Genomic DNA, 14,148 nt, shown 5'->3' with positions numbered 1-14,148 from the left:
TTGGGGTTATTTTGGTTTGTGTTTTGGTTGGTTTGTTTTTTGGTTTGTTTTTTGTTTTTTTGTTTTTTTCCCTGAACAAGTGATAAACAAAGATTTTGCGGGTAGAAATATCTATATCTTGTAAGTTGTCTTTTCCAGTTTGATTTGAATCAGCCTTGCTCTGGATGGCAGAAATCTACTGTAATTTCCTCCAGGATCTGTAGCAAGTGACCAACATTTTGTGGAATGCTTTTGGGAAACACATTTTCAGTTTGGCACTTCTTCTTTCAGTTCACTTGGCTTTCTTTTTACTTTTCACTGCCAGATGTAGCAAAGAACACAGTGCCTGGCTTTTTCTTGAATTTTACCAGAGCATTTAAATACAGGTTGTGAACATAAGCATATCAGAGAATAGAAATAAAGTTAGTCACCACACTGTATCTTACTGTATTTTTGACTCAATGCAAGCCAGAGCAGTACAATGCAGAAAAGCACAACACAGGTAGGAGTAGCACCTCTGCGTGTCACCTCATTCTGCTTTTGATATAAGAGAGGAGGCAGATTTGTTGTGTTGCAAGTTGCTGTGCTAAGTCTTCTATTGCAGTCCTAGCAATCTTGGCTCTCAGCAGAAATCACCTGGATTTTTCTTTTTGCTGAGAATGAATATCACAATGTGAAATGGCCCTAATTGCTGTGGTTGTTAATTAATCACACTTACTCCATTGTGCTGTGGAGGATCACTTCCTAGGTAAGTAGCTGGATGCTCTTTCTGTGTTTGCTGAGCCTTGGAAAGTTTGATTGCAAAGAGATTTAGAGGGAGCTGTATGAGGGAAGAGACATAAAAGCTGGAGAAGAAGGGAATTCCCACTTCTCCAGAGAGACTGGCTTTATGTTATGGCTGTCCAGCCTGTACCAACTTTTATCAGCTCCTGCAGTATTTCTTCCTTTAAGGTATAAATACAAATGCTGAGACTCGGGTTAGTTCTGTCTAGTGATATTGAGGTAGTTATCTATGCTTCAGAAAAAAAATAACCTGTTTTTCACTCCTTGAATCTATAGCGAAAATTCTGTGCAGTCCCTGCCCAGGTGCCTCAAGCAAAGATAATTTTACAAAGAAGGAAACTGCCTCAACAGAGGTAACCTCTTTCTCAGTGCCTGTGTCACCAGAAGAATAATTTTGTTTTGTCTGTGTAAATATATACAGGTTATCACTGAAGAAAATATGCTCTAGGCATCTTCTGAATCAACAAAGTTGAGTCTTAATTCAGTACTGTGCAGAGTACAGACTAATACTTGAAAAATACTTAACAAATTCACAAAAGGTGAGTTATTAATTATTTTCTCTGTTTAATTCTCCTGCTAAAAATTTTTACTTTATGATCTTTTAAAGAATTAATTAGAACATGAGGCCTTTTAATGTGAAAAATAAATTCTATTTTAAATTTAAACCTACAAATAAAGAATTCCATTAATTCGAAATTCACACTTGAGCCAACTAAAGTAATTTATTGCTCTCATATGACGTATGATCTGTAAACTCTGAGAATTTTAATATACACCTTATGTAGAACAATCTAGGAAAGGCAGAAAAATGTTTTCACTCCTCAATCACCTTCACTTTTTTCTTTTTTATTTTCACAGGGCAAGACATTCTTCCTTGAGAGAACATACTGTGGGTTTGGGGTTTATTGTTTTCCCCATATGTGAAAAGGTCAAATACCAGAGTGTGACAGAACCTGGCGGGCAATGACTGCATTAAATGATGTAGTAGCTACTGAATAAAAACTTTTGAGACAAATATATACTCATATAGTATGTATATATATGTATATGTGTATATATATGTATACATATGTCTATATAATATATACTTATATTTATAAAAGCTGTTTCATAGTGCAACTCAGGCTATTCTGAAGAGTCAGATAAAGTGGTAATTCAACTATGGGTCACACTTTTGGCAGGACTTCTGATAGATTTCAACTTCTTTTCCAAAATAAAAGCTTGAATATAAAGAATATTCAGTGCCATTTAGGATTCTAAATGGTCAAGTCAGCCTGCAGTGTAGGTCTTGACAACTTAAGTTTTTTGTTGCAAATGAATTTCATTTCAATGACTCTTATGTTCTGTTGCATCATGGTAAGCCATAGGTGAGTCATCCTATCTGTTCATTAAATTTGCCAACAAGAGGAAAAACTTCAAAAAAATTCAACAAGAGAAAAAAATCCTTTGAACTGAGATGGATTCATTGCAATTATTTCATTCTAATGGCCTTAGTAAGCTTTAGCAGGTTTCACATCTCATGGTGAGTCTCTTTCACTCTTCTGTGCAGAAGCTTAAAGCAGAGCTAAGCTGTATTGAGATGTGCAATCTGTGGCTGACCAGTTCCATCTTGTCCTCTGCTAGTAGCATCCAGCCTTTTGCAAATGAAGCTATGAAAAATCTTACAGCCAGCAGGATTTTCCCTACTCCCCCTGCAAAATCTGTGTAGAAAAGAATGCACATATGCTTCCCTGTCTTTGAGCCAAATGGCATTGTGAAATGATGTTCATAGTCTTATTATCTCAGAGGTTCCACACAATGATATGATTCATGAAATGATGGAATGTCTTTTGAAAGCACTGGAAACAGGCTGACACCTCCCATTGAAATGGTCAGAATGTGTCTGCTTGGTCTCTCTGAACACTCAGAGGGCTGGAGGCAGCGTGGATCAAGCTGTGTCCAAGGCTCAGGCAGCAGTATCTAGGGAGACTTGATTGTCAGGCTGGTTTCAAATCTAGAAAATAAAACAAGAGCAGTGAACAAATATTTGAAATAATAGTGAATTTAGACATACATATTTCTCCATTGTATTCAAATACTGCCAAAGATTTATGGTGTTAAGCCCTGCCTCCTTCTAGTCCTCAGCCCATAATCACTCTTAATTTCACCCTAGACCACAACTGCTAAACCACTGTAGTCTAAATCTGAGTTCAGTTTCTTGAGGCATTTTAGTCAAAACCCTGCATGACCAATTTGAGCTCAGAGGGTCCAGACCTGGGATGCTTTCTATGTCATCTACTGTTTTAACCCTCTTGTTGAGGCAGACTGCTTTCAAGAATTACAGTGGGGCTGGGTAAGTGTGCAACAAAGGGAAAGGTTCTCTTTTGTTTTACAGGGGCAGCTTTGTAAGAAGGGCAGAAGGGAAGTTCCACTCCTTTCTCCCACTATTAGCTACCACATTGCTTCTCACTGCTCTGTTGGGCACTGGTACTTCATGTGCTCCTTGCTGCTGTAAGTTGCTGCTGCTATTTCCTCATTCACAGCAAGCCAGAGACAGACTATGACACTACCATCAGGATATGCAGCATATGTAGTGTGGGCCTTTTTTTATTGTGTTGTGTCATTTCTGTACTTTCTATTCCCATGTAGACAAAACAAAACCCAAACAAACCAGCTGCTCCACTGGGAGGGTGGAGTACCACTGGGGCAGGTTACACAGAGACTGGGAGAGCTTTGTCCTCAGATGTTTTCAAGAGTTGGCAGGCAAAGCTGTGACTGACCTGATCTAGGGCTGGCAACAGCCTAACTTTATCCAAGACATGAGTTGGACCAAACCCCTTGAGAAGTTCTTTCCAACTATCATTTCTACGACTGATCCATCCTCTGCAGCTATGGGCTGCAAAACCTTGGAGGGCTATGACCCAGTGTGAAGGAAGAATTCAGTTTGCATCCCTCACAGTCGAGTTTTCTTCTGCAGGAGTAATATGCATGTCTGCTCTTGCTTGCAGTAAGATTACTCAAGCACATCTCCTTTTATGGATTTTCTTTTCTTTCTTTCTTTCTTACTTTTTTTTTTTTTTAGATTTACATTTCGGTCTCTTTATAAAAGAAGACAAAGGAGGGAAAAAAAACCCAAACCACAGAGTTGTTGCTACTTTCAGAGATGAGTAGCTACGGAGAAAATAGATGGAGTGGAAACCCACACTACACCAGAATGTTCTGCATAATCTAAGTGTTCAGGCTCCTGTGCTTATCTGTTGCTTTTGTGAAAATTTGGATGGTGACTAAGCATACTTCCAGGAAGAGATGATGTTGTATTGAAATGGGCATGTATTTTCATTTTCCTGGCAAGACCTGGTTAAATATACCATGTCACTCATCCCATTGGGAGATAGCATATATCCTTAATTACCCAGGAAACAACATTAGCAGTGTACCCAAAGCTACTTCTGGGACATCTGTTTCAAAATTCTGACATAACATTTACAGGAGGATTCCTGGAATAACTCTCTCTTCTCTTTCAGCATTTCTGAAATGCCCTGTAGATAATGTTCAATGTAGATAATGTTCAGTTATTTTTGTATCTTACAAAAGTATATCTTGATAATAAATTTTTGGAACTTTGAAAGCTTAATATTGTCATGAATTGCCCTAGGATATGGGACCTATGGATTTCTCTCTCTATTTTACAATTTTTCTCATGTACTTTGCAATAACTGTATAACACTCTATGTTCCAGAGCAACCAATTCTTACGGGAAAGTTCAGGTTATTCAAGGATTTTTCATTAAATCATGCTGCTTTATGGATGCTGAAAGTAGCTCTTGGCAATACTAATGAACATATTTAAATCTTAGTGCACCAAACAAATAACTGTCTTCAGGTAGGGAAGCACACAATCTTTGTTGCCTTTGCCATCTCTTCTGTGTCTGTATACATCTTCAGGATCCAAAAGTTACAAGAGTTGAGGAGGCAAACATTTTGGTAGTTCAACGTTGGGCTACTGATCCAATTAGAGATTTGAAAGAGCACCCTGTAAAATGTAGACTTCTGAAAAAATAATTCATCAAATATCTGAGAAGTCAAATATTCTTGCAATTGTAATAATACCAGTAAGCAATAAGTATTTAGGAAAAGGCAAGTGACAGACATTAAAACAAACTATTCTTTTATTCCTCAGTTGCACTAATATGATTGACATATATTTTAAAATAACCTTTCTGATAAGGGGAGTATCTGAACAGATTATAAAACACATTCAAGGTTCAATTTTACTGAAGAGCATGACAGTAATTTCCAGCTGCTGGGAGCCAGCAAAGGATCTTGCACTGCCAACAAAGTTATTCCCTCAGCAGGTAAAACAGGGTGCTTGGTAGAGTATTTGAGCACTTTCAAGCAGAACCATCAGCAAAGATCAGACTTGAATGAGGAAATTATGAATCACATGTGTTCTTTCTGCTTGTGAAGCAAAGGAGAAAAGTAACTAGAATTCCCATGCCAAGGAGGAGACACAGATGGGCTGTGGGCTCCCTTACAGTAGAGGAGACTTTGACTTTGGCTTCAATATCCTTACAAGAGTAGGGTGAGCACTTGCTGGTGCTGGTCACTCAGAAATAAGTAAAGTATTTAATTTGGTTTGTTTGGTGTTTTTATGTAGGTTTTTTTTATATTTTTGTTTGTTTATTTGTTATATTTCTAAAGCACTGAGCTCATGTTTGTATTGAATTATTTATGAAATTCACAACATCCTGTTCCTGACTCATAATGAACACCTCAGCATCTACCACTGTATTTGCAAATTAGGATAATTTTTCCTATGTATGTTATTTCACAGTGCTACTTTGTCTACTGGAATTTATCTGCCATTTTAACGCATTGCCACATGTGTAACTTGTTTGTGTGCTTTTTTAGAGGCAGTCCTTGTCCTTACCAGACTGAATTGGAATTACCAGCACAACACCCCAACTCAGCTACTGTCACAAATCCCCTGGTGATGTTTCTCTACTCTAAAAACGCTTTTCTTCTACCCTCTCTTTAATATATTTAATCTAAAAATTCATTTTTGTTTTCCAGCTGTTTATTATTCTTGAGAGCCTGTGGTGAGTCACTGTTGAGGAACTTTTAGAAATCCACAAAGACAGTATTTTTGATTGATGATGTACTTTTTATGTGCCTATGAAGTGGTGTCTTTAAGTAGCCAGTCTCTAGGCCTTCCTGCAAATATTTAGTTCTTAGAATCCCCATATAGCTTCTTTTAAAGAAGCTGTCTATATAAGATGTTCAGGAAATTGATTCAGGTATGGGGGATTGTTTCTCCTGTAAGGATAGAGGTTTTTGTAAGTTACAGAAAAACTCTTGATCATGACTTTTTGGCATAGGTGTCATGTGCTACTCCAAAGTCATATTTGATGCTGTATTTTTATTCCACGCCACTAGCTATTCCCTCTTGTCCCATATATCATATTTATCCACTTTTCTCTTTCTTATTGGAGATAATCACTGTATTGCTTCTATCCAGCACCCTCCTCTGCTCTTAAGTACCAGCTCCATTTCCTCTTGTGTATTCAGCTAAAGTATTTTTTTCGAAAGCTTTTTTTTTAGCTTGTGCATATCTTTGAAATTCTTTTCTAATGTTTATAAGGAAAGACTAATTTTCCAGCTTTGTAAAGTTGGCCTGATGGGAATATGGCCTAATGTTGGCTTTTCCAGCTTCACTTCTAATACTCATCAGCTTGAAGGACCGCTGGTACCTTGATGCCTCTGCCTTATAACCTGCACAATGCATAGAAAAAAATAAATGGAGTCTTAAGATGAGATTTCTTTGAAATTGTGAAAAAGTTCTTCAGAGCTCATGAGAAGCTTTTCCAAACAATTAAATGCAAATAAGCTATCTGTTCTGATGGAGGGTTTTTAAAGATTAAGGAATTTTGTGCCTTAAACTGGTTTGGAGAAGGAAACAACAAGAGATTGGTGTGGTAGTGTTTTGTTAGAAAGAAACTGAAATTGAAGCAAATAATTAACACTTGTAAGAAAACAGAGAAATGCAGAGAGCCATGCAGATAAAGTGACAGTAAACAAAAGATGGCTTTAGTTTCAGTCTGAAGCTACCAAGGTCAGATGCCAAAAGAAAGCAGTAACTGAGTCATTAAATGATGACTAAGTGGATTAAATCTGTAGCTGTGTCTATGGACTGGAAGCAGGGATGTGCCCTAAAGTCATAAGGCAAAAGCACTCCATAGGGCTTAAAGCCTGTGGTAATTTTGCTGACTGTTGAAGAGGGATACAGGCATTTGTTTTCCTTTGTTAAAGTGATTTCTGGTCTTTGGAGGAACAATGTACAAGTGAAATGTCACTTTTGTTTTTTCAGATCATTAACATCACTTTCACTTTTTAATCATTTTCATGAAGAGGCACATACAGAGAATTTGAGGCTGGCCTGTCTTTTTTTGTTTTGTTTCAATTCCAACTATTCCGACTGTAAAATTCCACATACATAATTGATTTCTATTCTTTTATATTTGGATGTAGTAAAGTATGAATTCCTACTAACTAGAAGATTATTTTGTGCAGATAATATTAAGCAACTTAAACCAAACAGTAAACCAATTTATTGAACAGAAATTTCCAGGAATCATCTAAGAAACCAATTTTGTTTTTATTTGAAAGCTTATAATTATCTTATCTGGTAAATGCACAGTCATGACTGAAAGCTTTAAGTAGAAACACAAACTGCATAGATTTATGATTTCCAAGGTATAGAGATAGCCAGTATGTATTAACTAACCATGCACCATAAAAATGATGAATTGTTCTCCTTGCTGGCAGCCAGTAGTTCTATATATTATCCCCTAATATTCTTCACATGAAAATGTATTCTGATTTATTATATAGTGATAATCCAAAGATTACTAAAGAAAAGTCACTTATACAGTAAATCAGTCCTCTGCCTATTTCACATCATCTAAAAATTTAGCTTCACCTGATGGCCACACTGTGTCTGCTGGGTCTTCTCTTTGACCTTGGTTTGTAGCTCCTATGCATGTACCTGCATACCTGCACCAAGCCTACATTTACACGTAACATTTTATTATGGAGCTTTTTTTTGGGGGGTAAATTGGAGCTATGGATCTGGATTTACCTCATGTAGGGTAAACCCCTAAAAATAATTATATGTATTGTTCAAAAAACCTGTTTTATAGGTCTCTGTTAGGATCTGTCTGCTTGCCTTGGCTAAGATAGAAAACACTAGAATTAACATTTCACTGGTCCTTTTGTGTGAATACTTTGTAATATGGTCTGTAGTTATAATGCTTATCTGTTATTTCCTCCCCTCAAAATACATGGGAAGGATCTGTGATAAGGGAGTGAAAGCAAAAAAGGACAGAAAGTTTCTGTAGTATCCATCATTGCTCTGTAGCAGAAGTTGAAAGCATGCAGCAAGTACAGACAATCTTAAAAAAACCTCATAAATTAGGTCATTGAGTGCAGAAAGGTCCTTGCTGTGTTTCTGCTTCTACTACAAAGCTTCTCTAGAATGCTGACCAGTTTATTTAGGCCAAAATTTTGTTTATTGATATTTGTTTTCTTGATCCTGACTTGAAACTCGAGGAACTGGCTTGCCAAGTGCTCACACTGAAACTGAAATCAACAGCAACTGGGCTTCAAATAAAAAACCTGCTATGGGAAAACATGTGATCTTGAAAAGTCAAATCTCAGGTCAGAAACACAATATTTTTCATACTTTTATTTTTAATCTTTGTATGCCTTTTTTTTAAATTTTCCTGAAGGCAGGATTAAAACCTCTTCCATTATAGAGATTTTGTTAGCATGAAGGAGTTTGGTTTTGTGAAGCTTTCAGGTACTCAGTAAGATGTATATAGAAAGCTTCACACAATTAAATTTAATCATTCTGCCCCTTGAATTTATACAATGAATTGTGCCTATGGCTGTCCTCTGAATGAGGATAAAGCAGGATGGAGGAACAACATGCTAAATAAAGCTGACCTACCTTACATGGAGAATGAGATGGTGTCTCTGAGTTGAACAAATCTCTATGAGAGAAAAATTTACTGTAGTAGGGTAGACAAGTGTTTCACAAAGCCCACGAAAAAGGCAAATCCCGTGTGAGCACATTATGGAAAGAAGGACACAGAGGACAGGGAAATAGATGCTCTGACACTTGGTCAATAGGAGGTATAAACCCCTCAGGTGGTTGGGCAGACAAGGACACAAAAGGACCAATACAAAAAGTGTTATGCAACTGCACTGAAGAAAATGTCAGGCTGTCTTCTGTCATCACCAGGCCTGATCCTGCATCAAGCACCATCTGAGGTATGAACCCTGCCTCACCAAGCCCAGAACAAATATGCCAGAGAAATATGCAGTTTGGAGGGAGAGGTGGAACCATCTATCAGCATACTTTTCCTAAAAGTGGGAGTGCCACAGACTCAACTGTTCAGCCTCAGTCAATTTATTTTACTAATTTGGCAAGATACAAACCTAGCAAAAATTGGGTCATTTTCTGCTGAACTAGTGAGTTAAATGGGCTGATGAAATTATCTGACAAGTTTCATTAGTTGTGAGGGAAGGTGTGGAACTGCACTGCTGAAAGTTATGGGACTAGGAAGGAAGGATTAATATTTATCCTTTTTTTTTTTTTTTTTTTTTGGTGGAAAGTGAACAACTGAATCAGGGCAGATGCATTTTATGATTCTTTTTATGGAAAACTGTGGAGTTAAGTCTTGCAATAGTAAGATCTCCTTTCTATCTACCATCCAAAGCACAGATGCCTGTTCCTGGCTGTGGGAGAATGCATTGTAAGAGAATAGAGATAGTGCTGAAGGCAATCTCTCTGCTGATGAGTTACAGCTGTACTAATTAGAGAAGAGTGGAAGCAGCCTTGTCCTTTATAGGTCGCAGCTGTGTCCAGTAAGGATGGGTGTGATAGAGGAGTGAGTTAGCCAGTAGAAATTAGCTGGGGTTTGCTGGTTGTGCTGTGAGGAGAAAGGGTTAGAATGTCCTGTGAGGGACAGGCAGGAGATGGCTGGTCGGAGAAGGAGTCAGTGTTGTGTGGAGCTGCCTGTGGGAAGCCTACAGAGAGAAGGTATGGAGGTTTTACTATAGGACAATAAGGGATTGATGTTTGTGTCAGTTATGAGTCCACTGTCACCTGCAGGCAAAGGCCTGGCTAGATGGCTGCAGGGACTATGGAGGCACAAGGCAGCCCCAGCCATGACATGCCAAGGGTTGCTGAGGCATGAACAGACCAAGTGAGAATGCAGCCTTTGGAGGCTGTGGCCAGAAGCCTCTCATTCTTACCAACATATGTGAATTGTGGTCTTGAGAGTTTTTGAAGACTGAGAGCACATGGAGGTTGAGTGGTACAGGTAATTTGTTAGGGGAGGATGAAGGCGTAGAGGAGACGTGGTGAGATGGCTGCAGCATAAAGGGGAGGGGGAAAGATGTGGTTTTGCTGTAAGCATGCAAGGGGAAGAGGTAATGATGCAGAGTTCTACTAGGACTTATTAGATCAGATGCTGTGTAGTGTGAATGCAGCTGTACTGTCTTCAGCGAGAAGTCAGATTTTGAGGCTATGCAGTCACTGTAATGCAGCAGAGAGTGAATAACACTGGCTCATAGCCAGCTGTTCCTGCAGCTGTTAACAGGGAGGGTGCGTGGCAGGGACCCCAGAGGTTCAGCCAGGTGACAAAGCCTTACTTTAGTGGCAGTGCTGTGCCAAACAAGCCCTGACTACTCAGTGAGAGAAGAGTTTTGGAACAAGTCACTCTGAACCCAGATTTTCAGATTTCAACCCTGTTTCATTTAGATTTCAGTCCCTCAGATTGTTTTAAATGCGTTTTCATTAGCTGACTGGCCATCTGAGAGGATGGAGTAATTTGCTCAGTGGCTGAGGTTTGTCATGAGTTGATTTATGTTGTCCTGTTCAGTCCTTGTTCCCATGGCGTAGCTTTGGCCTTTCCTTCTCAAACTCCCAGCAGCTTTACCACTTTAATGGAAATTCTGGTGAAAACCAGAGCATTTTCTGTGAGACAGCCCAGCCAGAATGTTTCCTGTGGGTCACCAAAAACCTCCTATGTGAAAACCTGCAGCCACTCTCTAGCAAGAAGTGTACTCAACTTATGCTTTAGGCTCAAACTTTATATTATGAGGTCCTGTTGAAACTACAGGAGTTGCCAGAAGCTCCCTGCCTCCTGTACTGCCTTGATGAATAGATTTAGTACCTGTTGGTTGGGACACCACAAATGTGGGGAAGGAGGGGCCCAGGTGTGAAAAGCTGTTTCTCTCTTGTTTGTGTTAGGATTTTTTTTTTTTTTGGCTTTTTTTATATATACACTGGTTTCATTTAGGCAGGCAAGGAAGGGGCAGATTTGGAGTGTACCGTCTCCATCTAAAAATGTATCTTCAGAGCAGTGTGATCTGCAGTATGCCCATATTTACTGGGACATTAAATCTATGTGATGCTAGGGGTGGTAATGTTATGTCTGCTAAACTACTTTTATTGCCTCTACAGCCCAAATCCATTTGTATGGATTCTAACTGTAGCCAGAGCTAATTACTTTTAGACTAAATTTTATATTGCAAACATCCTCACATCAGAATGGACTTTAACTCTCTTTTGGGTGTTGGACAAATATCCTCTAACCATCAGAGCTGAGGCACTATTTGTATTGCTGCCTCTCTATCGTCACCTTAGCATGCATTCTCTTCACTTGATAGTAAAGGCTGTTGCTTGTTCTTTGATACCAAAAGCCAAGATGAAATAAATGAGAAACCACAGCTTCTTAATTTTTTTATTTTTTTATTTTCTGTAAAACAATGTTTTGACTCCTTCCATAATTTAGTATGTCCTAGCATCTGGTAATTTCAGCAAAGAGGTTAATGATTGGAATGTGAAATTTTTTTATTCTCCTTTTAAAATTGTCTACCACACAAACTAATTAACTTGAAGCGGTAATATGCCAAATAGTGCTTGTAATGTGCTAGTGGACTCCGTTTTATTCCTAAATTGTCTTTCTTCAGGGCTATCAAACTAGCATATAATATGTACTTATTAAAAATATAATGAGTTGTTTTCTGACATTGTTTTGTCTGTCTAGTGGGGCTTAGTGGCTTGCTTAGGAAGATCAGAAGTTTTCTGCCATTTCTTGCTGTGTTCTCCCTGCTGTGGCTTTTTTTAAACTTATAATTCTGTATTCCATTAAAGTAATAGCCAGACTTTTTTCCATCTCACTGTGCATAAGTATTCATTTGGACTCCACTGAATGTTCAACTATGTTTGTAAAAGAAATTACGAAAAATTAAAGCACTTGTTGTAAACAGCTGCTCTTAAAATCATCTGTTCAGACAAAAACAATTTTTTTTTGGTTTGTTTTTGTTAAATCTATTGCCTTCAGAAATGTCCCTACTTAAACAAGTGTGGGGAACCATGGTGTGTTTAAACTCTATGGGGATATGTATACTAGGTGACTTATCTTTAAGCTAAGCTAAAGTTTTAACCTAATACTAGAATGCTCAGCTAACTTTAAACCAGCTAGTTTCAGAGAAAATAGCTGTATCTCCACCAGCATGAAGCCAAAACTGTAATTTATCTTTTCCTTTAGAATTCTGAGTTTCAGTGTGTACTAAATCTATGGCATTAGCCTGTTGTTCCTGAAGTGTAAGAAATAGTGAACATGTGAAGCAAGTGGGGAGGAGTGTCACAGGTTGAAGCAAAGGGGCTGAAGCAAAATAGGATGTTTAGAATGCACTGGTCAAGAATAACATGTGATGGTAGTAGGGTTATTTTTCCTGCTTGTTTACAAATCAGGTTAGAATTGTGCAAAGCATTAGCAGAATGTTTGTATGAATGAGTATAAAGATTACTTACGATACTATGGTTTATTTTTCTGCTGGCAGGAGGAAGTGGAAAATGAAGTGTTTGTAGAATGGATAGGCTGGAAAGTTACTGGCAAAAAGTAGTCAATTCTGTAGGAATAGGAAGATGAAACCATGCAGAATTTTTCAGAGTGTTTGAAGTAAAAATAGAATTATGTTTAATTTGATGCTTAGGGATTTAAAGCTCACTGTAAAATGAACCAGAAAGATGAATTTATTGGTAATATCCTGAATGGATAAGGACAAAACTGATCTCTGGTGTTCAGAGAGAAGGGTTTTGCAGTTTTCAAGACATGAAGTGATCAAGTCTCAGCTTTGATTGAGATCTAAGTGAAGAAGAAACATAAGGCACAAGTTCAGAAAATATGGAAATGTGGCCACAATGCGATATATTGGTAAACAGATTTTTGCTGTAACAGAGGCAAAACAAACTTCTGGTGCTGCCTAATATAAAGGGTGGAATAGGCAAGAATCTTGGAGGCAAGATTTACAATTTGATCTGGGAAAGCTGAAGTTTTATTATTAGAAGTGAGTGCACTTTATATTGCATATACGTTGTATTTAAGAACATAAGCAGAAAAATCTCAAGCCAATTTCTCTTCATATGAATGTTATTTTAATAAGCTGAAGACCACAATTTTCTTATTGTGTTAATAATTTGCCTCTTGAGTGGTTGAAAGCATGAAACTGGAGAACAAAAACTACACTAACATCACAATATTGTATGACCTGGAGTATTCTAACAGCATAGCACTGGGTCCAGAGCTAGATCAAAACACCTGGAGTTTCTATTTCTCCTTCTGAGGATCTCAGCTCACTAGTGGCTGACAGAAGTGTCCCATTACTCACATCCCTGCTGCAATCTTTCAGTGGGTTTTACCTTGCTTTCAGATACAATACCTTGACTTGTGACTAAATAAGATTTATGCTGGATGGAAAGTTTTTTTTCTACCATATAGACATAGAATATGAGTGATTTTTTTCCGGTTGTAAAGTTACTACTGTCTTTGTGTTCTTGACCTTTTAAAAAAAATAATTTGTGAAGCTATTTCTGAATAGATTGATTGTTGGATATCAGCACTAGATGCATTCATGTTATTGGGAAAGAAGAAAAAATGTGCTACTAGTTACTAATTTATTAATCTTCTGAAAAATGAAGCAAGGAAGTTCCATTTACGAAACAGAGTTTCAACTTTTTAATCTCATGCCTCTCTAGAGACTGAGATGCAGATAGGGAAACAGTGACCCAGATCCCCTTCAGGCTGTAGTAACAAGTGTGAATGTGTTCATCATCTAACCAGGGACTTCTCTACATAAGGTTTTCCTACAAATGAGGGGCTCAAAACTTAGAGTGATGTATGGCTCTGACTAGTGTCTTTGAGTCATGCAGTTGTGGGATATATTACCACTTCTTACACCTCATATGAGGTGCAGTTTTGCACCAGAGCAGAAGCTCCCATTCTTTGTCTCCCTTGTAGGAACAGAGGCTCGGATGACCTTGGTGACAGGATGG

Source organism: Catharus ustulatus, chromosome 6 (genome assembly GCF_009819885.2).
Source record: "Catharus ustulatus isolate bCatUst1 chromosome 6, bCatUst1.pri.v2, whole genome shotgun sequence".
Lineage (NCBI taxonomy): Eukaryota > Metazoa > Chordata > Aves > Passeriformes > Turdidae > Catharus > Catharus ustulatus.
The sequence above is the reverse complement of the archived record's forward strand: the minus strand, read 5'-3'. Positions refer to the sequence as shown.